Source organism: Haemaphysalis longicornis, unplaced genomic scaffold (genome assembly GCF_048455015.1).
Source record: "Haemaphysalis longicornis isolate Haplotype H1 unplaced genomic scaffold, Haemaphysalis longicornis Haplotype H1 scaffold_26, whole genome shotgun sequence".
In the NCBI taxonomy this organism is placed as follows: Eukaryota; Metazoa; Arthropoda; class Arachnida; order Ixodida; family Ixodidae; genus Haemaphysalis; species Haemaphysalis longicornis.
Window position 1 is genome coordinate 2,647,502 of NW_027526319.1, and position 25,908 is coordinate 2,673,409.

Consider the following 25,908-nt stretch of genomic DNA (forward strand, 5'->3'; position numbering starts at 1 on the left):
CAAGGACATCCAGAAGAGTACGTCAAGTCGCTCATTACTGCTCCCGGCTACGGGGTGCTCACAGCTTGTCGACTCGGAGACTCCAAAGCCTTCGTCATTACATTTCGAGGCAAGCGAGTACCGTACTACGTCTATGTCAATCAAGCCATCCTCCGATGCTACCCCTATCGCCGCACGGTCGCCTTTTGCACCCTCTGCCATCAAACGGGCCACCGAGCGGACGTTTGCCCCTGGCCTCCCGCCACGCCCAAGTACAAGCAATGCGGCGCCTCCCTCAACGAGCTTCAGCACATCTGCACACCGCGGTGTGGGCTATGTAAAGGCCCACACACAACCGCATCTAAAGACTGCCCCAAACGGTACTTGCCCACCGTGTACAAGGCCAAGAAAACGGCAAACAAGTCCACATCGAACGAGTCCTGCCGGTCGCACTCCCCCTCTCCTGGCTCGCGGCGCAACCGGGGACCTCATCGTTCGAGCTCAAGACCGAGCCGTGACAAGGGTCACGGGCCACAAACACGGGCGTTCAGCAACCAGGGAGCGTTCAACCACCAGGGAACGCCCGCCCAGCCAGTCACGCAATCGAGGTACGACGCCAGTGACGCAGCGCAAGCCACCCAGGACCAACGCTCGACAAGCTGCTCAGTCAACACGGGCACCAGGCACAAAGAACCACGCCAGGAAGACTCTCCCAAGGTGAGCTGGGCAGGGGTAGCGTCCTCCAGAACACAACTGCAAGCTGAAAACGCGGCTTTAAGACAGGAGCTCGCAGAACTGCGGGCCTTGTTAACAAAAACAACAGCCAACTCCCATTCATCTTCTCCGCAACAACTCTCCCCCGCTATCAAGCGCCCTCGCACTTCCCTCCCACCAGGCGGTGGTGAACCCCCCCCCCCCTCTTCCCACAACCTTCCCCCCTATGTCGGGCCAGGTAACGCCAGCAAATCCCACGCCATTTATCACTCGAGACGAGGTGATGGGTATACGTTCTTTCGTGCAGCAGCTGACCTCCTCGCAACAAACGATTACGGAGCAACTCAATCAGACCATGCAAACCCTCAAAGATATGCATGCCAATTTCGAGGAATGACTCGCGAAAATTGAAGCTTCTCCCAGACAGTGCACTCGCGTCACTAACTCCCTTCCTCCTCCACCCAAAGATGCCATGGAAGAAGATGGGTCCTCCCAATAAAAATAGACGGAACCGCGGCAAAACAGTAGTTTGGTAGTGGAACTGCCGCGGTTTCCGCGAAAAACGCGCAGAACTTATCCAGTACATTACAACTCAAGAAAAACCCCCGCACGTTATCGCCTTACAAGAAACCAACCCATACGCTTCGCTACCTGGATATATCACCTTTCATGCTGATGGCACTCGAGTGTTACACACGCTGGTACCCAGGTCAGTCACCCACTGATCTCCACTAGGGTTGCTGGATGGCGCTTCGCCGCTGTCGCGGCCGGGCGCACGCACGGCCACCGGAAGTTCAACGGCTCGTCCCGGAAGTCGGGCGTCTGCTACGCTTTTCAACCGCCGATAAGCGTACCCATTGGCGCGTTTTGGCATTTTGTTCTCACTTTACTGCATTTCGGCGATAAACATCGCGTTCAGATCGCAACTTATGCTATACCGAAACATGCTACGTTAATATGAATCAGAATTTAATTGCGAAGGAGAACGAAAATGTCATTGGGTCTTGGTTTGAGAGGAGACGACGCAGCTCGAACGGGATTTATGCTGGCGAGTGGACTTTATGATTCGTGTTAAGATGCACGTCTTACAATAAATGAACAGTCGTGAAGGGACTTGTATTAGTCGAAAACAATACATTAACAGCCGTGAAAGGACTTGGATTATCCGAAAATCAACTAGCTAAGCGAGTTCGATATCAACGCGGAGGAAGCTGCCTGAAACAGAAGAACCGATTTGAGGTTTGCTACGTGCCGACAAAAAAAAAACCTGAAAATGAATGTGAACTGTTTCATTAGGATTGAGAGGCCTGCAATTGTACGAAAAAATCAAGAATTACTCAGAACGTTTGTGCACATGTCCTTGTTACTGACAACGCAGTGCCCGGAGATGGTTGGCAATAGTGCATGCACGTTATTTTTAATTATTCTTCCCGCCTCGTCACAGGAAAAAAAAAAAACAGGCATACATCCACAAAGATGAATTTCGCGTGTTTATTGTACTGGAAGAATCTAAGAACTGCGATAGATAAGACCGTTTCAATGCATTTTATAGTAGTTGAAAATTCAAAAAGAAATGCAGTTTCTTGCAAATGTTGAGTTCATAGATTTGCATGCAGCACTTAAAGGGAAGGTGAAGCGGTTTTAGAATTAAAAGAAAAGTGGACTAGCAGCAAGTACACATTGAATAGTTCATGTGCACGAAATATTTTCGGAATACATGCAATAGAAGCGGCGCAATGAGCAAACAAAATTGGCCCGATGCCCCGCCCCCATCTCGCCGCGCGATTGCGGAAGACCGAAGAGCGCGGGCGAAAACCGGCTGAAAAACGTCATACCTGGACTTCCGGCCGGATCGGCCGCCTCGGCCATGCTCTTTTCGCCGTGTTTCCTTGTGAATGATACTTGTTGCTGTTGTGGTTGATAGCACTCATTCGTACAATTTTCGTGTTCAAAAAGTATGCACGAGCGCCAAACGAGGCATGCGTTATCATGCCGTATTCCTAAGCAGAATAATGCCACGCCGGGATGCTTGATAACATACGGAAGCGACGGCCGAAGTCGTTGTGCTTGATGACAGAGAATATACTACACTACGTTAAATACTTTGTAAACCGCTCCAATGCGGGTTTTTTTTTTTTTTTGATCCGATGATAATGTGAATGTTCACATTAGATTCTAATTTAGGCAGGATGGGGAATACTGCTGTACTTTGGCCGGGGATGTTTCGTTCCATTCCAGAAACCAAGTCACGTTTGTCCTGGAAATACTTGTTTCGTTAAACGCGTCGGTTTTCTTTCCCTATGGGCTCAGGACAGTGTTAAAAAAACAATTTTTTGGCGAAACTAAAACAAGGGGCCAATCCTGATAGAAGTTCTCTCCCGGCTAAGAGGTAAACAGTATTCCTACAAAGTAAAAGAACCAAGACAACCAGATTACTTATTTTGCAAGTATACATGTCACGATAAGATGATGTTTGTCTGGAATTAAGAAAAAAAACACCACTCCGAACCACCACCGTGCCATAATTTGTGTTGACTGCAGGGGCCTAATTTTTTGCCCAAGATTCCGTGTGGCTGCATATTATAACCTGGCAAGCACTTGTTGTCACTGAACCTCAAGTGTGCTCCAGTGATAGTTGGTGATATATATAATGATGATACTAAAAAAATTAAGAGCGAATAGTAAATATACGGCGTCTGTCCGACTAGCGCGGTAAATGCTTAAATCTAGAAATGCTGAAACAGGCCAACGATTCATTATTACAAATGTTTGGTGATTGTTACCTAAAGTAACGTAACTACAACGTAACTGCCTTGTCCGACTTGTCTGTTAATTATAACGAGGTGGCCGTAATATTGTAGCAGAATGCGCAACAAACAAGCGAAAATCAAGCCCTACTACAGCCGATAATGCAGAGCAGGCACTAGTATGCTGCAGTGTTTTCAGAATAAATGCATGTGAAGCAGTAAGACGCCGCTCATCGAAGTGCAGCTAGCAATCGCGGAGGCGCCTTAGCGCACCAGCCGAAATGGCGCGCGCGTGTGGGTCTGTGTACGGGGATGAGTAACCGGGCTGGGGTGGGCGACAACGAACAAAGGAAATGCGGAAGCAGAGTCTGCTTGTTGGTTTATGCGTGTATTGGCAAGATGTGTCTCGCATATACGTTTACAGCGCATGAACGCTATTTTTTCGCGCAGTGCACGTACGTGCTGTTCGCTGGTAGATTGTTTATAAAACGCCCATTAATCTTCGGCATAAATGGTTTTGTGTATAATAAGAAACAGTTAAGGCAGTACCTAATATTAACATAAGGTATAAAATCCCCCTATGCTGGTTTCCTAATTCAAAAATATTTTGATGGAACCCACTAGTCGACGTCACAGTCACTGCTTTGGGGTTCTCTATCGTGTAAAGCAAATTTAAGCTGCAAGATAATTGAGCCAACAGCACGGGAAATTATAAAACAAACTTCCAGTCATGTGCGAAAATTAATCTGCAAGCTAAATTGCCGCAAAGGCAACCGTGCGATCGTTCGCAATGCTTCCGACAACCCGCGCGGCCGAAGGGTGTCCTCCTTTGACGTCATGACATGCGCAACCAATCAGGGGCGTCAAAAGACGAAAAGCGCGCGTCTTTCAAACGGGGCCGCGGTTTTTGCAAGATAAATGCCACTTGGACTCATTTACGATAAATTTCAATGTGTTATTCGGAATCAGCGCGCAAGAAACTATATAACTGTTAATCTAACTCAAATTTCTTTGATAGCGCTTCAGCTTCCCTTTAAGTCACACAATTATTGTCACATATGAACTGATTGCAATAGCGTGAAGATTAGATCACATGTTCCGGCAGTTCGTGACTGAGGTAGTTCGATTGCCAGCAAGTTCTCATCCCCGTGGGTACCGGAGCATCACTTCCATTGTCATTTCACTTCACTGGTGGCTGAAAATAATCAACTTTGCTAATCGCTTGCGGATGTTAGGTCCAGTGATCTTTGCAGTAGCTTGCTTCGCGGCATGGTGCATCCTGATCTTCACGTAGCAGCCAATGACACATTTAACGAGACGCACAAAGTGGTTAGAGTCAACTGCTGATTCAAACATGTGGTCATGCAGTTCCGGGTAGAGCTTGTTCATGCTCAGCACTCCCGAAAGTTCTGCCATAACCTTGGCTGTCACTGTGTCAGCTGCATTTTTTTTGGAAGGCCTCCGCCGTAAACCTTCTCCTGCAATCGAACAGCTTTTTCGGTCAGCTGACAGATGTATGTTGTCGATGACGACGGCTTGGGAAGACCCCCACGGTTTTTTCTGTTCAGGAGTGCCGAACCACATGTCTCGGCAATGGTGGCCGAGTAGCATACTGCGAAAGGTATTTTACGTTTAACCATTCGGCAAACAAACCCTGCGATGTAACCAACGACGTTTCCAAGGTACAGAGACAGTGCAGGGAGATCCTCAACTATGACATCCAGCTCGCTGTCATCGGGCAGGTCAATGCCTTGCACGAGGTCTTCTGTGCCGCTTCGCTTTGCTGTGGCCATGTCGAGCTCATCGTTGGAGGAAAACTGACTGCTCACGTACAGTATGCTCCTCTTGTCAAGAGATTCACAATTTCCTCGCCCACCCTTCACATGGTTGTGTGTGACTAGTCGCTTGTATGCAGCCACAAATTGAGAGACTGTGGGATTGTTATTCCAGCCCCCTTTAGAACGCACAGCGGCAAAGAAGAGTTCGATGTGATCTTGTGAGAGTTTGTAGGTAAGCAAGTAACAGAGTGGAGAATTGTCCGAGAGGAGGAGTGCGGATGCCAGACCGATGACACTTTCAATGGTCACGAGAAATCCTAGGAACGGAGTTTTTCTGGGCGTCCTGAAAATGGGAACACCTGATCCGTCAGTGAGTCCCTTAATGTACTGCTTGGCTTCTTCGAAGAAGTTCATCCAGGTTCCCTTGTTGCTAGGTCGGAGCGGAGCTTTGAAACCCTTGGCCACTGGATTGCGTGAATTCAGAAAATCAAACAGTTTATCAAACATGCGAATAAATTTCACGGTTTCTTCTGAATTTTTGAACTGTGGGAGTTCTAAGTCTTCACGACAAAAATCTATGGCGTCAGCCACACTAGCGCTTAAAGTCTGTACAGCAAGGTTGACTTTCATCTTTTGTTTCTGCCGCTGAATGTGTGCAGCGCGTAGTTTTGTTGTAGCATGCAGGCCTTCTTTTTCTTGAAGTTCTTGTAGCTGCACAATGTAGTGCCAGCTCACCGATGCACCTGATGCGTCCTTGAGGCATCCAAGAGCAGAAAGACCATTTCTAACTAACTTTACCATGCGGCATGCATCTAAAAAGCAGTACACCTTGTCTTGTGTTACAGGGTGAGGTAATGATGTTGACATCGCTGATGCTTCTTCAACGGAAGTCCCCAGGTCTTTGAACATTGTAAAGTCACAACAGAGGCCATCACATGTCAATGATGTCACGTGCACTCCTGTCTCATGCAACTTCGTCAGACAAAGCTTCACAATGTTCGCACGCTCTTTTCCTGAAAGGCCATTGATCAAAAAGTAGCCACACGGTACCTTCCAGTGGGAGTCCAGAGATACGAGTATAAAAACAAGGGCTTCAGACGCCACTGCATTACTATCATCGTCCATTTCATTGCCAATATCCACGTAGCCTCAAAATTTTTTTGCCATCCCATTCAAGGTGCTTTCTAATGGCCATTTCATCAACAACAAGGTTGCAGAGAAGCTGTTTGTTATTCGTCTTGGCCTCATTGGCTTTTGCTCGGATGGCGTTCATTGCTTCGCCTGTGAATCCAGGTTCTCCGTTAATGGAACTATACCACTTAGTTATAGTTGATGGATGTGGCAAGGCACATTCAAATGTCTCTCTGACATAGTTATATGCCTTTGTCGAGTAAAACTGTAGCGTGAGTGCAAACATACGCAGTGCAGGAGAATATTTGTCTCGGCTTAGCTTAGCAGACGACTTGTCGCCTTCAGTGGATGTTTGCTTGAGCAAACGTTTCGTAACTTCCAAGGGAATCCCCGTGAAGCACCTTTCAAGCATTGCCGAGGCATCTTCTGAAATGAGCTGCTTGTGCTTGAGGTCATCAATTATTTCATTAAATGAGTTGACCTTCCTTCTTAACCGACGTTCTCGTTCAAGGCTGAGTTTCAGCTTTCTTTTCACTGTAGCTGCTGAATCTGTGCAAGCATCCAGTTTCCTCTTCAGCGTTTTTGGCGTGTCAAGGACCGCATAGTTGTGCTCGCCGACCTGAAAACAAAACACTGAAAGTTGAAGCTGTTGAAAGAGACACATTTCACGAAAACCACTCATCATATGACAGTCTTAGTAAAGCAGGCATCTGTTAGTAGCTTACGTGGTTTAACACAGAAACTAAGCAACCAGGTGCACAGTGGAGTTTAGAAATTAACTTTGTCCCCTTCATTTACCGGTGCACTCGAAAATGCCACATCATACAGGAATTTTATTATTTTCCCTTGATTAGAAAAACTGGTGCTGCAGCCATGAAAAAAGCAATGTTCTGATCAGCCGCACGCTTAAGACACTGGGCAAGCATAGCGAGTCTCACTGATTCCTTCCGCCATATTTAATGTCCATATAAATGGGTGAGACGTTCTATACCGCAGTGTATATACTACTATTAGCAAAAAACTAGTTATTATCAGATTAAAAAACCTGGCTGTATTATTTTGCTCATACACACTTCTATATATATATACAAGGCAGTGTTTAAGAGTTGTGGGTAGATGAGTAGCATGACTGCTAACTTGATTCAAATTGGATGCTAGCTTTGGTGTGCATGTTGGTTACCACAAGATTGCAAGAATGTGGCCTGACTAACACTGGACTAATCATATTAACAGAGGACGGACCGAGCAGCTGCACTGGGGCAGCGTAATATAGAAAAGGCAAGTTGCATAGGCTGAGTTCTCTTGCGTCGTTGTTGGAGTGCTGTCGTTAGGCTGTTCAACTGGGGTCGCATCCACAATGGCAGTTCTCTGCTTAGGCGGCTTCCTCTCAGCAGTCCTCTGAAACGACCGTGGTTCATTCACAGTTATGCTTAGTTATTACTGCGAGTGCAAAATGGCGTAAGTAAAAAAATATGCTGGCGTCAAGCATATTATAACAGTCTAGCAGTTTGGGAATTATACCACTAGCATCTTAGACAGCTATTATAGCACCACAGATATACATGCGTTTAAAAAATTGAAAGAAAAAATTGGGTACTTAAAATTCAAGACCTGGCGCTTTGTATCGTAATGGAAATGTTTTTTCGCAGTGTCTAGAGTTACGTCCGACGGAACCCAAAATTGAAAACTACAGTTACGTCCGACGTAACCCAAAATTGAAAACTAAAGTTACGTCCGACGGAACTATAAGCCAGTTTCTAGAGTAACGTCCGACGTAACCCAAAATTGAAAACTAAAGTTACGTCCGACGGAACCAAACATTTAAAACTAGAGCGACGTCCGACGTAACTTTAAGCCAGTTTCTAGAGTTACGTCCGACGGAACTTTAGGCCAATGTTTTGAGTTACGTCCGGCGAACGTAAAGTATTAAAGAAAAATTACAGCTAACGGCACCAAATACCATGACCATAGGTGTAATCTGTCACTTGTACGATACACGACGTACGATGTACAATGCAGCGCTGTGGGTTCGAATCCCAGCTGGGTTGATGGATTTTTCAATTAAATAATTCAAAAATTTTCTGTACTAGTCCTTTTAGACTTCTTTCCATATCAAACACATGCAAGGAAAGGAGAAGGCAGGAATTGACAAAAATAGAATGTCTTTCCCTGGGCGCAGTGCCAGTTTGTAGGGTCTGCAGTTTGTGCCGAGAATGAATTTGCATGGGTCAAGAGTCTTTTAACACATGTAATTAAATAGGCTGGGCGTCGATTAATATTTTACCCGTATTAATCGGCATCGATCAATGCGATTATGCATAGATGTTGTGTTGGTTTGGCAAAAAAAAGACCAAAAATAATTATTGATTAATATGCTCACATGCTTTTCAGACACATTCCAAATGAGGTAAGTACGTCATCATCACGACTCATGATGCGGGCGACACGCTTGTCAGCTCGTTCTTCACTCACACTTTTCTAGAATCAGGAACATCAGCACCCGCCGTGAGTGCCGATGGCGCCGATTAATCGTGCTTTTCTTAATACAGAAATAGTTTATACAATGGGTTTTTTGTACCGTGTATATTTGTAGTTCTTATTTGAAATTTGGCCTGTGGCATGAAAATACACGAGTTTAGAGGTACAGTCTAAGAGTTGTCGATGAAATATTAGAGTTTTAGCAGTCCGTCTGTTCCACCGTGTACGTACTTACCGTGTTGACCGGGACCCGTCTGGGCACTTGTGCATTTGTCGCGGTAGGGGGAATAGTTGGGGGGGCCGGCCTTCGCCATGTCCGCGCATTCGTCACGGCGGGGTGCGCCTCCTCGCCCTTCGATCCGCGCGATGTCATGTTGAAATTATACGCAAGCATGTCGAGTATCATATTGCCGCGAACCATACATTGGGTTTGTTTATTTGTGTTTTGCTTTTACCGCCCGGCTGCGCCGGTCTGTGTTATCTCTGCGCCAAGGGAAGCGCGTGTTCCATTCTTTCTTTCTGTGCCGCATGTGTTATCTGTCGTGATAGGGAGAGCATTCCGATCTAACGTGAACAGCCCAGAATAATCTTCTTGGATCTACTATGTTCTCGATGTGAATCGACGTTTCGAGAACCACGCGCGCCGAAAGATAAAAAGCCTGCAGTGCGGACGCCGGAGCATTCGATTCGACGACACTCGCCCGTGCAAGTCACTTTGTTGACCGCTGCTTCGACGCCTCTGTATTCTTTTGAGTTGTTAGGGGAGCACAAGTTCGCTCCAATAAACGTGTTTCTCATTCAAGACAACTGCATCGTCGTTGTCTTCGCGACATCTGGTGGAGGTGCGGGGTACTAAGCCTTTATGCTCTCTACGACATCTCGAAGCCGCCAAGCCAGTCCAACCAGAGAAAGCCCCCGACTGCAAGGATTGCTACCCGAGTTCGGTCTTCTGCCAGAAGGGCCCAAGAGAAGGAACGCTGCAACCAACACCATGGTGCAAGAAACAACGTCGCCAATCATCCTGCAGCAGCCCCGAGAACCGCCATCGTTCCTGGGAGCCCCCGCTGAAGACCCCGAAGAATGGTTGGAGAAGCTGGAGCGCGTCCGCATCTTCAACAGGTGGGACGACGAAGAAACTTTCCGGCGTGTCTTCTTTTACTTAGAAGATGCTGCTCGAACTTGGTTCGAGAACCATGAGAGCTCTTTGACCGACTGGACTCAATTCAAGAGGGAGTTCCTTAAGACCTTCACTACCGTGGTGAGAAAAGAGCGAGCTGCGCTTTTGCTTGAAACTCGAACGCAGCACCCCAACGAAGGAGTCGTGATTTTCGTTGAGGAGATGAAGCGACTTTTTCGTCGTGCGGACCCTGAAATGACCGAGGAAAAGAAGCTCAGGTTTCTAATGCGAGGAGTGAAGCAATAGCTTTTTGCTTGTCTAGTCCGTAACCCTCCGAAGACAGTGGCGGAATTCGCGTCTGAGGCGGCCGCGATGGAGAAGACGCTAAAAATTCGAACGAGGCAGTACGACCGCCCTGTCAACGCGCTGTTCTCGGAGACCATCGGTGCCGCAAATGGAAGCTCCGATACATTGCGAGAGACCATCCGAGCAGTGGTCAGGGAGGAGCTTCGGAAGCTTTTTCCAACGACGCCGCAACCTCAAGTGGCTTCCCTGACCCGACGTAATCCGAGAAGAAGTCCAAAACGCACTGGGAACTTCTACGCCGTCGGAAGCACCCCGCGAACCACAAGCCATGACCTACTCCTCGGCTGTTCGTCAACCCCGCCCGGCTCCAACCCGTCGTCAAGAGGCCGAGCCATACCGCCGTCCAACGCCGCCCGCCCGACGCCCTGTAGACCAATACCAGACGCCAAGACCGACGTGTGGCGAACGCCCGATAATCGCCCGCTGTGCTACCACTGCGGAGAGGCCGACCACATCTACCGTCGCTGTCCCTACAAGAGGCTCGGTTTGCGAGGGTTCCCCGTCGACGCCCCACGCCCCCGATACGGCCAGCGCCCTGCTGAAATCGAAGAATACCTCTCCAACACCAACCGAGGACCAGCCCGCTTCAACCGTTCACCATCGCCCTACCCGTCTCAGTCACCGAACCGCTGCAGCACTTCTGACTTCTCACGTGGAAGGTCCCCCAGCCCACGCGGGGGAAACTAAAAGCAGCAACTTCGGGAGGTAAAGTTGCACAACGGCGGAAAAATGAAAACCCTCCAACGACGCAGCGACTCGCTGAAGACCATCATTCACGACATGCCCTCATCCCGACGACCCGACCTAGCCCTAACGAGACTCCTGAACACGACGACAGCTACACGGCGCGACGCGTACCCGACCTGACCGAGACGTCCGTTGAGAAGACGACGACAACGACGATGCACACTGCCCGACCGTCAACACGTACAAGCAGAGATACGACGCCCCGACGAACCCGGAACTCGAGGAAGACTGCATCTGACGTCAAGGTGTCCATCGACGGCTTTGACGTAGTCGCCCTCGTAGACACGGGAGTTGACTATTCGGTAATGAGCGGACCATTTGCGTCTAAACTGAAGAAAGTTATGACCAGATGGGACGGTCCGCACATACGCACAGCAGGAGGCCACCTCGTGACGCCAAGTGGAACGTGCACATCGCGCGTCACCATAGACGGCACAACGTACCCTGCGGCGTTCGTCATTCTGCCTAACTGCTCCCGCGACGTAATTCTTGGAATGGACTTTTCGATGGACAACGGTGCAATAATCGATCTGCAGACCAAGTCAATAACTTTTTCCCCCAATCACTCCATGACGCCGGAACCGAACCCCGAACGACGGGCTGCTGTAAGGATTGCCGATGATCATGTCACCCTGCCACCCCGCGCAAGCTTGATGGTCGCAGTCTACTGTGAAGATGCTGCTCCTGACGTCGACGCTATCGTAGACACTGATCAAAGGGTGCTTCTCGACCGTGGTGTGTCGGTCGCAAGAGGCATTGCGCGCTTCAAGGAACACCAATCCCACATTCTGGTTACTAATTTCACCGAGGAGTACCAGCATTTAAACAAGGGCGCGGCAATTGCATTCCTCGAAGAAGCGCAAGAAGCAAGTGACGTGATCGCGGTCGCCGACTTTGAACGCACACCCGTAGAAACCTTCAAGCTCCCGCAGCCCTTCGACGTGAATCCGGCGCTACCGCAAGAACAACGGAACAAATTATTGGCTTTGCTGCGTCGTTATAGCGAATGTTTTTCGTCGAGCGCTAAACTACGTCAGACCCCTCTAGCGAAGCACCGAATAATAACCGAAGATGGAGCCCGACCTACCCGACAGTCACCGTACCGCGTCTCTTCACACGAACGGGAAGCCATCCGGACTCAAGTCGACGACATGCTCAGCGACATTATACAGCCATCGAAAAGCCCCTGGGCTGCGCCCGTCGTACTTGTAAAGAAAAAAGACGGCACATTAAGGTTTTGTGTTGACTACCGGCGACTGAACAAAATCACGAAAAAGGACGTGTACCCCCTCCCCCGAATCGACGACGCCCTCGACCACCTCTGCCACGCGAAGTACTTCTCATCGATGGACCTGAAGACCGGCTACTGGCAAATTGAAGTGGACGAGAGAGACCGAGAGAAGACTGCATTTATAACCCCGGACGGCCTATACGAGTTCAAGGTGATGCCGTTTGGGCTGTGCACAGCACCAGCGACGTTTCAAAGAGTCATGGACACTGTGCTAGCTGGCCTTAAGTGGCACACCTGCCTCGTATACCTCGACGACGTAGTGGTATTCGCCCGGACTTTCGACGAACACCTTGCAAGGTTGGAGTCTGTACTCGAGGCCATTCGTACGTCGGGGTTGACGCTGAAGCCTGAAAAGTGCCGTTTCGCATACGGGGAACTCAAGTTCTTGGGCCACGTCGTCAACGCCGCGGGAGTCCTACCTGACCCGGCAAAAACTTCAGCCATTGCGAACTTCCCAAGGCCGAAAGACAAGAAGGGCGTGCGAAGATTTCTCGGGCTGTGCGCATACTACCGGCGCTTCGTCGCAAACTTCGCACGCATTGCAGAGCCACTCACGCGCTTGACGAAAGATAGCACCCCTTTCAGCTGGGAAAACGACCAAGAAAAAGCATTCTGCGAGCTGCAAAAACGCCTGCAAAGCCCGCCCGTGCTCGCTCATTTCGACGAAAATGCCGAAACGGAAATGCACACGGACGCCAGTGATATAGGCTTGGGTGCCGTCCTTGTCCAAAAGCAAAGCGGCTGCGAAAGGGTAATCGCCTATGCCAGCCGTGGTCTGTCGAAGGAGGAGAAAAACTATTCTGCCTCTGAGAAAGAGTGCCTGGCTATTATATGGGCGACTTCAAAATTTCGCCCATACGTGTATGGAAGGCCATTCAAGGTTGTAACAGACCACCATGCGCTGTGTTGGCTCGCCAATTTGAAGGACCCCTCCGGCCGTCTTGGGCGGTGGAGCTTGCGCCTGCAGGAGTTCGACGTTACAGTCGTTTATAAATCCGGCAGGAAACACTCCGACGCCGACTGCCTGTCCCGCGCCCCCGTCGACCCACCACCACAAGACGCTGATGAAGACAGCGCGTTCTTCGGGATCGTGACGGAGAGCGACCTAGCCGCCCAGCAGCGTGCCGACCCCGACTTACGCGTCATAATCGAGTACCTCGAGGGATGCAACGTTGCCGTTCCTAGGACCTTCAAACGCAGCTTACCAGCATTCAGCCTCAGAAACTCCGTCCTCGTGAAGAAGAATTTCAGCCCCGGAACAAGAGCGAATTACCTTCTCGTCATCCCCGCGGACCTTCATGACGAAATTTTGGAAGCGTGCCACGACGACCCGTCTTCCGGACATCTCGGCACAGCCCGCACTATTGGAAAAATCAAGGCGAGGTACTACTGGCCCGACCTTACCTCTGACGTGACCTACTACGTTCGGAGCTGCCGTGACTGCCAGCGACGAAAAACGCCGCCGACAAGACCCGCCGGACTACTGCAACCGATCGCCGTCCCTTCGAGACCATTTCAACAGATTGGAATGGACCTTTTAGGCCCGTTCCCTACGTCACGATCACAGAACAAGTGGATTGTCGTAGCGACAGACTACATGACGCGCTACGCAGAGACCGCCGCTCTTCCGAGGGGGACTGCACAAGAAGTGGCAAAGTTCTTTATAAGCCAAGTTGTGCTGCGACATGGAGCCCCGGAAGTCCTAATCACCGACTGCGGAACGGCATTTACTGCGGAGCTGATGCAAGGAGTATTACGCTACAGCAACACGGATCACCGAAGAACGACGGCGTACCACCCCCAAACGAACGGACTAACAGAACGTCTGAACAAGACAATCGCAGATATGCTGTCAATGTACGTTGACGTTGAACATAAGACTTGGGAAGAAGTGCTCCCGTATGTCACGTTTGCGTACAACACGGCTATCCAGGAGACGACGCAGCTGACGCCGTTCGAGCTTGTCTACGGTAGAAGGCCGACTACGATGCTCGACGCCATGCTTCCGCATGTAGAAGACGACTACCTCAACGCCGACGTCCACGGATATCTTCAACGTGCGGAGGAGGCCCGCCAGCTCGCTCGAGTTCGTATAACAGACCAGCAGCTGGTGGATGCGGGCCGCTACAACCTCCGACGCCGAGACGCCGAGTACCAACCAGGGGATCGTGTGTGGGTTTGGACTCCCATCCGACGACGCGGACTCAGTGAGAAGCTCCTGCGACGGTATTTCGGACCCTACCAGATTCTACGACGTGTCGGCCAACTTACCTACGAGGTGATCCCCGATGGTGATTCCGGAACATCTCGACGACGCACGCGGCGCGAAGTCGTCCACGTGGTTCGCTTAAAACCTTTCTACGGTCGATAACGAATTTTATTTTTATTTTCGGACTGTCGCTTATGTTAGCATCGGGTCGATGCACTCTTAGAGGGGGGGTAATGCCGCGAACCATACATTGGGTTTGTCTATTTGTGTTTTGCTTTTACCGCCCGGCTGCGCCGGTCTGTGTTATCTCTGCGCCAAGGGAAGCGCGTGTTCCATTCTTTCTTTCTGTGCCGCATGTGTTATCTGTCGTGATAGGGAGCATTCCGATCTAACGTGAACAGCCCAGAATAATCTTCTTGGATCTACTATGTTCTCGATGCGAATCGACGTTTCGAGAACCACGCGCGCCGAAAGATAAAAAGCCTGCAGTGCGGACGCCGGAGCATTCGATTCGACGACACTCGCCCGTGCAAGTCACTTTGTTGACCGCTGCTTCGACGCCTCTGTATTCTTTTGAGTTGTTAGGGGAGCACAAGTTCGCTCCAATAAACGTGTTTCTCATTCAAGACAACTGCATCGTCCTTGTCTTCGCGACAATATTCGTGATCAAATAACCCGCCTTACGTCAAGACAGAAAACGATGCCAGTATGCGAAAAGATGACAGTGATTAAAACCGAAAACAGACCGGAAAATGGCTACTCAATAATATTTCATGGACAACTCTTATCTCAACTCGTGTATCTTCATGCCACAGGGCAAAATTTCAAATAAAAACTACAAATATACACGGTACAAAAAACGACCAGTGGGCAATTATACATACCGTTTTGCCGTTGTATAAACTATTTCTGTAGTAAGAAAAGCGCGATTAATTGGCGCCATCGGCACTCATGGCGGGCGCTGATGTTCCTGTTTCTAGAAAAAATGTGAGTGACGAACGAGCTGATAACCGTCGCGTTCGCATCATGCGCCGTGATGATGACGTACTTACCTCATCCGGAATGTGTCTGAACAAGTGTATGAGCATATTGATCTGATATGTACTACTACATAATTATTTTTGGTCATTTTTTTTCTAAAAAAACCACACAACCGAATAATACATGCATAATCAAATTAATCGATGCCAATTAATCGGGTTGAAATATTAACTGACACCCAACCCTATTAATTACTCTTGAACCATGTAAATTGGTTTCAAGAGTCTTCAAGAGCTGCAGATTTTTTGTGCTTTACGTTATGCCGGACGTAACTCAAAACATTGGTCTAAAGTTCTGCCGGACGTAACTTTAGTTTTCAATTTGGTGTTCCGTCGGAAGTAACTCTAGAAACGGGCCTAAAGTTCCGTCGGACGTAACCCTAGTTTTCAATTTTGGGTTACGTCGGACGTAACTCTAGAAACTGGCTTAAAGTTACGTCGGACGTAACCCTAGTTTTCAATTCTGAGTTCCGTCGGACGTAACTTTAGAAACTGGTCTAAAGTTCCGTCGGACGTAACTCTAGACACTGCGATGTTTTTTTCCAATTACATTTTATTGCTTACAGTACATGGTTTTCTTAGTAAGCTTGCAAAATAATTCTTCCTCAACCACAGCTTTCCACAGTTCCATGTAGATTTTATTGTGCTCCGAGCTAATTTGTTGGGCGTCATTTTTAAAGCGACTCTGGAAATACACTACGAAAGAAGGTAGCGCCCATTCAGGCGATTTCAGTGTCTAAAAAACGTAGCATCAGCTGCAGGGGAAATTATACGAACGCTAAACGAGCGAACGGCGATGGCTGAACAGTATTCTTTTTTTTTCAGGGCTGCTATACCATAATGCCAAGCCATGTAATATACCTTTGTCAGTGAAGTGGTCACTGCACAGCCTGCTACCTGGGGATGGAGTCCATTTGTCCCTTCTTAAGTTTGCCACCCAACGCTGGTATAAATCGGGCTTAGAGCGAGGGAACCTGCGTAACAAGAGCCACAGCTTAAAAACGAAACTTATATGACATTTGCGTTTCGCTGCGTATCACGCACGTCGTAGAGAATATTGCAATACTTACAAGTGGAACGTCTTCCCAGACGACTTTTCTGGTCTGCTTGTGCAGTTGACGGCGCAGCAAGCAGGCATTTTTGGCGGAATGCGCGCGAAACCAGCCCATACGTAGCGTGCGCTATGCTGGAACGGCGGCAATTTGCCCGACTTCCGGGACGAGCGCTCGAACTTCCGGTGGCCGCGCGCCGGAGAGCTCGAAGCGCCATCCAGCAACCCTAGTGGAGATCAGTGCAGTCACCGCTATACAGCACCCCCTCCCCCGCGCAGGAGCCCCAGGCATACTCCTAGAACTACTGCCCGCCAAAGGCTCAAAGAACTCCTTACCCATGTTCCATCTCAACGTATACTGCAGACCCAAATGTTCCCCACAGGCCCTAAATGACACGCTAGAAGTGGCTAGAAAGAAAGCAAGCAGCCATCATATCGTCAGTGGAGACTTCAACGCGGCGTACCCGCTTTGGGGTTACGCTTACGCGAATCCAAGGGGCAACTATCTTCACAAGTATATAGACGATAAAGCTTGGGTGATACTTAACGAGCTCAACATACCCACTCGCACGGGCACAAGCACCTGCCGTGATACAACAGCAGAACTTTCCCTGAGCAACAAGCAGGTGACGTGCATATGGCAAAACAAGCAAGAGGCACTGGGCAGTGATCATTCTATTATTGAGAATGTCATTTCAAGCCCTGAGCTGGTCCGCACAGTGGGACGTGCCTCCTTAACAGACTGGGTTGGTTTTAGGAAAATGAGGTAATCACGGCATACAGAGGACATCCCAGATCCGATGGAGGGAGACCAGTATTCCGCGTGGATAACCCAACTTATTCAGGACCAGGCCACTTGCACTACGAAGTTACATACAAGTACCGACAATCCCTGCTTGGACACACACTTTCTACACATATGGGAAGCTAGACGCAGCCTTCAAAAGCGCTGGAAAAAACAACGACACAATAGAAAACTCCGAAAGCGCATTGCGCAGCTCACTGAAAAGGCGGCAAAATACGCACGTGAACTTTGCCGTGAGAGTTGGCTCTCCCTTTGTGACGCCATGGGTAATCATGTGAGCACGTCAAAAACCTGGAAAATTCTTCGCTACCTCCTGGACCCCACCTCGAAGACAACGTCACTGAACCAACTACGGTCCCTCCTACACAAGCACTCAACAGACACACTTCTGACGAACTTTGAGGCAAAATTCTTCCCACCTGGTCCTCAACAGCGCAACATAGACTACGATGGCGAGCCAAACCCCACACTGGACCAAGACATCCTCATCTCGGAGGTACGAGCGGCACTGGCTCGCTTACGGAAAAACACTGCACCGGGTCCCGATGGAGTTTCCAACAGGCTACTAGCCAACCCCGATGACGACTCCCTCGTGTCCCTCACCGCGTGCCTCAATAGAGTGTGGCGAGAGGGCAACATTCCTGCCGAATGGAAGCTCGCCAACGTTCACCTCATTCCAAAACCGAACAAGCCCCCCTCCATTGACAACCTCCGACCTATCTCGTTAACATCCTGTGTCAGAAAACTCATGGAGCATATCGTCCTCGCTCGCCTCCAGCGTCACATAGACGATCGGGATCTCATGCCGGCCTTTATGTTTGGCTTCAGATCTCACCTCGCCACCCAGGACATCCTCCTCCAGATCAAAGAACAGGTCATGACCCCGGCCACCCGGCACTCCCCCAAAGCGATGCTGGCATTGGACTTCAAGGGGGCATTTGACAATGTGTCTCACTCAGTCATTTTGGCCCACCTGCGAGAGATGCATTGCGGGGAACGCACGTATGCATACGTGCGAAACTTCCTCACAAACAGGCAAGCAGTGATCCATGTCGGTGAAGCAAAGTCCCACCCCATCAACCTGGCGAGCAGAGGCACTCCACAAGGAGCAGTATTCTCACCAATGCTCTTTAATAACGCCCTAATCAAACTGCCACAACGCCTTGCGGCTCTTCCAAAAATTAAGCATGGTATCTGTAATAGACCTCGACGTCCTCCGGCTGCCTAGCCGTCGAGAGAGAGCGGAGAGCGCACGTCAGATGATAATGAGGGCTTTAATCGAACTGGAGCGCGTGCCACCGCTCGGTCCGTGCTGGTGAGATTGATGATGATGAGTGTCATCTGCTACAGCGAAGAGAAAGAAGTTCCAACAGTATCTATGCCGACGATGTGACAGTCTGGACAGGCACAGGCTCATGGGGGGACATGGAAGCTCGCCTTCAAGAAGCAGCCAATGTGGTCACCGAGTACGCCAAATACTGCGGACTCTCTTGCGCCCCGCAAAAGTCGGAACTCCTCGTGGTCCAACCAGGGAGACCCAAACGGGACCCACTCCCACCGGTCGAAATACACCTAGAGGGCCACACTATTCGCCCCACACCTGAAATCAAGATCCTTCGAATGATCTTCCAGCACGACAAACGAAACTCCACTCTCGTAACTCGCCTCAAACACACTACGGACCAGGTGTCTCATATGCTGCGCAGGATCATCACGAAGAGGCGTGGCTTTGGGGAGCATGCGGCGCTACGTCTCGTGCAGGCCTTCATTATTTTCATTATTTCTCGCATCACCTACGCAGTCCCATATGCTTTGCTCAACAAGCACGAAGAAGAATGCGTGAATACAATAATCCGAAGATCATACAAGCGCGCACTGTGCCTTCCCCCGAACACATCCACCTCGCTCCTCCTTCAACTCGGCATCCATAATACGTCGTCGGAGCTAGTTGAAGGACATCTGCTACAGCAATACCAACGGCTCTCTCTCACCAAGGCTGGCCGCCATGTCCTGTCAGAATTAGGAATAAATACACCAGGCTACAACGGCCCACTTCCAGAGCCCCTACCCCGACATATTCAAGAACGCATTCAAGTCCGACCGTTACACCGTAACATGCACCCGGAACACCACAGTGGACGACGCAAGGCTCGTGCGGAGGCCATCTCACGGCAGTACAGTCAAGATGGTGATGCCATCTTCACAGACGCGGCGGCATACCCCTCCTACCCAGCGTTCGCCCTGGCAGTAAGCCCTGCCCAAGGCGGAACAACTATCACTGCCTCTATAAAAACACGCTCACCAGCTGAAGCTGAACAGGCGGCAATCGCGCTTGCCATCTCCTCAACCAAGGCTACTACTGTAGTGACGGACAGCCAACAGGCCTGCCGGCACTTCCAGGCCGGAACGGTGCACGCTGCGGCCTGCGCAATACTACTACGCCACCCCCCGCAGCGACAGATCCAGATTGTATGGACTCCAGCCCATCTGGGAGTGAGAGGGAACGAGACGGCCCACGACCTTGCGCGAGAAATGACACGCCGCACGAGGAGTGAAGACGCCGCCTTGGAGAGATTTACTCCCCTTCTGGCATACAGAGAAATGACCCAACATCTATGCCTGGCCCGGCGCACCCTTCCCCCACCCCACCGACACCTATCGGTGATGAGATGTTTGAGTGGCGCCCCCTGGCTCTGACGTCGGCTTAGGGATTCGCGCCGCTGTCGTCTGCTATACTCCACTTGTGAGGGGCAACAGTGCCTGGGCTAGAAATCGCCCGCTTCGTTGCTGTAGTGCGTTAAAAAGCGTATTTCTAGCGACTCAGTTATTTTGCCAGCTTCTGACACATCTGAATAATTTGAAGCTGTATCCCCCACAAGTTTGCAACACACGAAGAGATAGAGAACAACTTTCTTCAGAGTATCGGTCAGAAGATCGTGTGTAACTCCTCCTTTCTTGCTTATTCGCGAGGATCAGCGATCAGAGCTTCTCGATAAGTATTCAAAATGCGTATGCTTCCCTCCAGTATTTCTGAGATGCTCCTATGAAGACTCAACAGTCTAATGCTATGTACCAAGTAGCGGCCTCTACACGCTCATCGCACAGCAGGAAATAAAACGGCTTTCTTCTGTTTCTTTCGTTGTTGTCTTGTATCGGATTAATGTTTCTTGCTTTTTTTTCCTGCCCAACGCATTAATTTTTCTGCGCCGTCACCAACTTCTTATTAGGAGGTTTCGGGATGTTTGGGAGCCTTACAAACGTTGTGTGGATATTTCCTTCATTTTCTATGCATACATTCCCTTCTTCACAAATTGGCTTTCATTACGGCTGCGTGCAAGAAGGTGCATATCCGCAGCGTGCTTTGTTTATTCACATGCAAATACAATGAGAAGGTTTGTGCTATGCCACCGCGATCGCGCCCTAAACAACGTGGTCCACAGTACTCGAAGGTGGCTTTTGTGCTCCGAATTTCTATCGTAATTATATCGTTATCATAACGAACTGCCTCTCAGCTCTAACAATGATGGCATAATTATGGTGTTGAAGGCATGGTATACTCGCTAACTAACGTAATAAATAGTATACCTGCATATATTACAAGACTCTAAACCGAAGAATTCCAAGTAGCTCTTTATTGCTTTTCAACCCTTCCAGGCGCGAAGAACAAATCCTATTCTACTCGGGATGGCATTTTATGATTTGAAGAAAATTACTTTTACTCTCTTGTCCTCGACTGAGGACCCGGCCCACTAACCATATCGATTTAATTGTTAAACAAAGTTTTCCCCTCCTCCCCTTCCAGCTCCCACTCCTCTTGAGTGCAGTTTTCCTATAACGCATATCCGAATATCGGGAAGATATGGCTGTGCAACATGTTCCGAAATATCCCTCCAGGTCTTAACAAACATATATGTGTTACTATAAATTTAACGAAGACGTGACTCGTTTTGCTCAATAAACCTCCATACTCGTTAGATGCCTGGTATAGAATCAGCACGCGCGTATATACACACTGGGTTATTGGGAACTCAACCTAAAGTTTTTGCAGTCTATAGTGCATGTCGGCAAACTTTCATGCCTTGACAACGTAAAGTGATGTGACAAAACAAGTTCGAGCGTTCGGCAAGGTTGCAAAAACTGTTTTACCTTACATATGATTACCGGGAATCGTGATGCCTTCTGCCAAAGCCGACAGCCCTGAAGGCCTAGAATTTGTTTTGGTCTTCCATTTTCGCTGTTATCGGTTATAGCAGCTGACTGTTCCTTTTGTTCGAATGCTTACATGAGAAGCTGACGCCTAGCTCCGACTCTTCGCACTCCGCACAGGACCGGCTTCGCAAGGAATGGCGTGGCGCCGGCAATGTTTCTCCCGTAGCGGTATCCAAAACTATACTTTAATCGACACCATGAGGTAGTGTATGCGATTTTAAGCCTATAATTATGATAAAAAGTTACCCACACGCCAATTCTGGTGCGGACAAGCATCAGACGTTGACCGAGCGCGAAGAAACAACAGGGAGAGCGATCCTGAGTGAAGCAGACGACAAATGCGAGAATCCCTAAGCTGACGTCACGGAGGCGCGCTTCGCAGCGCCGCCTGTGTTCGCGCTCACCGCCAATAGAGCAGGTACACCACTACCATGCCTTGCAAACAAACACCTTTCCCCACCCAAAAAGAGTCTGCCACTACTCCGAACACATTACGTCCCCTAGGTGTCCCTTCTGTGGAGCAGACTGTACTCTTTTCCACATGGTTGGTGGATGCCCCTCCCACCCTCTTTCCAAACCGAATCCGTACAACTTTCCCAAGCTCTAGGGTGCGCCCTGTCCAGCTCATGCCTGCCCGACCAGCTTCGACTGGTGGAGCGGGCTGTAGCGGCTGGCAAAGCATATTGGGTCCTGGACTGAGGACTCCACCTCCTGAAGACGTCACACAAATTCATTACACAATAAAGATGTTTATCCTCCTCCTCCTCCTTGACATTGCTCAATAGTGTTACCAAATGCCGTGTTCAGAGTGGGAACGATTGTGGCGCTGGAGTTATGCAGTTGCGGACAGTGCTTGTGACCCGTGACCAGCTTCAATAAGGCGACATCTACCAGAGCAGAACTGTTAGAATGACCATATTTCCAAGGCTCGGGTCTGTGTAGACGCGGCTGGCAGATAAACAGAACCGGTTCTAACAGCGGTGTGGCAGCAATGAGGGCTCAATTGACAGAGGGGCCATTGAGGTTCGGGGACGTGTCGTGGCACCTTTAGTAGATCAGTACGGGAAGAAGGCTGAGGTGCATTTAGGGCCGACCGGTAAACAGCGCGCGGTGCTGAGGGGTGGATGGTGCAGGGGAGACAGCTCCGTGACCCATGCGAAGACAGGTGCTGTAAAAATTGGCTTTGCAGCAGAGGAATGGACAGCCGGAACAGTGCAGGAGATGACCTTGCCGTGCAAAAAAAGTAATGACATCTTTGTGCCATCCATCATGCAAACATTGAAATATGGAAGCAAGATTTCAACTTGATCTACACGGTCTCGGGTAAGTGTGCCCAGCATGATCGCTGACAATGGCATTAGGCAGGAGTCTGACAGGAAATTGTGCCACTTTGTAAACGGTGCCTATAAAAGTTATTGATCTGACTGATGAGGCCTTGAATTATCTGTGCGGAGGAACTACGTGAAGTACGGGTGATGTCCCTTCCAAGGGGCACCTAAATTTTGGCCTGCTTTTCGTCAATATTTTGGTCGCTTAAGGTGGCAGCAGCTTGAGGGGCTGACACGAAGTGCACTGCCTTAAAAGTGCTCAAATGTCCCTAGTGCACAGGAGAAGCTTGCTGCCACTGCGTGACTTGGGTTGCTGGCATAATCAAGATGCACTCTGTGCTGGTGCCAGAATTGACTGGGGTAGACATGGGAAAAGCCCTCCGTGCCAGTGGCAGAAGTCATAAGGCCCGCCTAACCAGCCTTGACCGACCATTCGCAATGTATTCAGTGCAATTGCTGGGAAGTGCAGTTGGCCACCAGAGCCTGCCAATCAATCAGCGTTATTGCTTGCTAAAGAGGTTTCACTAGGGCTCGCTGCAGAGGCATAGCCAACAGCTCATGTCACTAATAAGGTCATGAAATTAACTCAACATCGTGCCCAGCTGCACGACCAAGCAGACCTAACCATCCTTGCTGCCACACAAACTCTCGACTGTAGGCTTTATATTGCTGGCTTCAAATCATAGCATCGAAACACCCTCAAACGGGGTAATTCCCATATACCTTAACAATATCAGTAAAAAAGACCAAAATTAGATCTGCATTTGTGTAACGGTAAAGTTATCGCCAAGAGTTAAAAACGTTTCGCCCTTACATGTAATGGTCAAGAAAGGGTAGTCGATATATTTTCTCGATGGGAAAAAAAATTTGAATGTGCACTTCCCTGCTGAGTTGGTGATGTATGCTACAAATACAAAGTCACAAGCTTTAAGTACAGTCGAACCCGACTATATGGAACCCGTTTACATCGAATTATCCTGTACATCGAACTATTTCTAGTCACGGTACATTTACAATGCGAATATATAGCAAAAACTACGCTTATATCGAACAAAAATACCGGCGACAACCTATATATCGAATGCGAAATGCTGCAAACATGCTTCCCCAAGATGGTTTTCCCACGAAGTGGTGGAGGAATTCCGCAGGCACATCCCTCAATGTGGATTCGCCCAGCCCCAGCATCAAAGCCCGGACCCTCATGGGCAGCGGGCAGACCTTTTTCCTCCCTCACCCCGCTCTCCCTATTGTGACTGTGCAGTGTAGGGCGAGCTGTCTGCACCCCGCCCCCACCCCGTTGAAAAAAAATGATCCTGACCCGCCCGCCATGTTTTTTTTGTTCATTGCGTCTGGATCATTCACGCTTTGTGGGCTTTTTTAGGAGTGTAGCTGTAGTGGCTAGCGCTAGTGTGGCTCTACCTCGCATGAAGCGGCCAAATTTACCTTTTACCATGAAGCTGGCAATCGTAAATTGAGTTGCAATTGGTCAGGAGTCGCACGTCCCCGATAGGCACGAGGTTCCCAAGAACACCTTGTCGATGTAGGTTCTGGGCAGATGTTACTAAAGAAACCGCCCGAAATTGCTTTATATCTGCTGGCTTGTGCAGATTGAAAATCCTGAGGAGCACACTCAAACCTCATTGTAACGAAGTTGAAGTGGAGCCGCAATTGCTTCGTTATATCCATTATTTCGTTTTATCAATTGCAACCGTTTACGGCAATGTATGATCAGTTGGGTGAACAACTGTAAGCATGGAAAGAAGGGAACCGCCTCGTGGCCCACTGTACAACTATAAGACTTTGTATGCAATGGAAAATGAATAAAACAAATATTTTGCTTGCTCAACGTGAACACTGCCTTTGTATTGTCCGCTAGACATAGATAGCAAAATGTTGGTCATGCTCCTTTGTTTTGGATATCACAAACGAAAGACGTGCTTTTCAGTGGTGGCCACAACGTTGATGCCATTTGCACCGTTGCCATGGGCGCCTAAGAAACGACGTATAACGTCAATTGCATCAAGTTCCTGCGACGACCTCTGCATGTCAAAGGTGCATGCACGGGAGACCATGGCATCTTCGTTGTCGCTTGGGGTGGTTTGTCCAATCACATCTGCGACAATAGCATCGTCGGTCGGTTCCTCCATCGTTTACCGTGTCTGCACAAGCTTTGACGGAAACCCCTTTGCACCGCTACTCACTGCGTCACATCGCCCGCGCGGCCGCTCGCTCCACCCCCTGGAAGGCCGAGTAAGGAGACTCGCTTGGCCGCACGTGGCATGGCTGTTTATGGCCGCGAGGTCGACGTGAGAATATTGAAGCAGCCGCACGAAACGACCGTTGAACTCCACAGAATACTTCATGCACCCTGGTCGGGGTTTTTTTTGCGGGGGGAGGCTAATATAGTTGTTCATATCCATTACCAGGTCAATATTACTTTGTACGAGGTTTCAAATGTATTGTTCTCTATGGAGATTTCAAGGGCAATTTTATTTAGTTTGCTATATCGATTATTTCGTTTTACCCCGTTACATTACCACGAGGTTGAAGTGTACAACCAAGACACCACCGGTGTTGCCGAAGTGTGGAACCACCTGGAGAATTTCTGGACGCCGTTGCCAGATCAACGGTCGGTGAGTGTGTGAGTGTGGCTGATGGCGTCACTACCATAGGAGACTTTGCAAGACTAGATTGCCGACATCGTACGAGCACAAGTGAAAGCGGGAGCAATGAGGAACACAACGACGATCCTCTGCCCACAACCTCCAAAGTGATTGGTGCACTTGCACTAGTCAGGCGCTTCTTTGCAAATGTGAAAGGTTGCGATTTCAGCTGCTTTGACCTTTAGGCAATGTGGGGAAGTTTCTATACACTCAGGCAGCAAGGTTGTCCAATCGGAAGATAAATGACTATGCACT

General features: G+C 49.3%; 1 protein-coding gene and 1 pseudogene across 1 annotated transcript in view; one reads left to right on the plus strand and one right to left on the minus strand.

Moving 5' to 3' along the window:
* Positions 1-25,908, plus strand: part of LOC144172799 (uncharacterized) — a 168,381-nt gene that overhangs the window by 80,031 nt on the left and 62,442 nt on the right. The window lies entirely within an intron of this gene.
* On the minus strand, positions 4,868-16,735 carry LOC144172819 (uncharacterized; annotated as a pseudogene).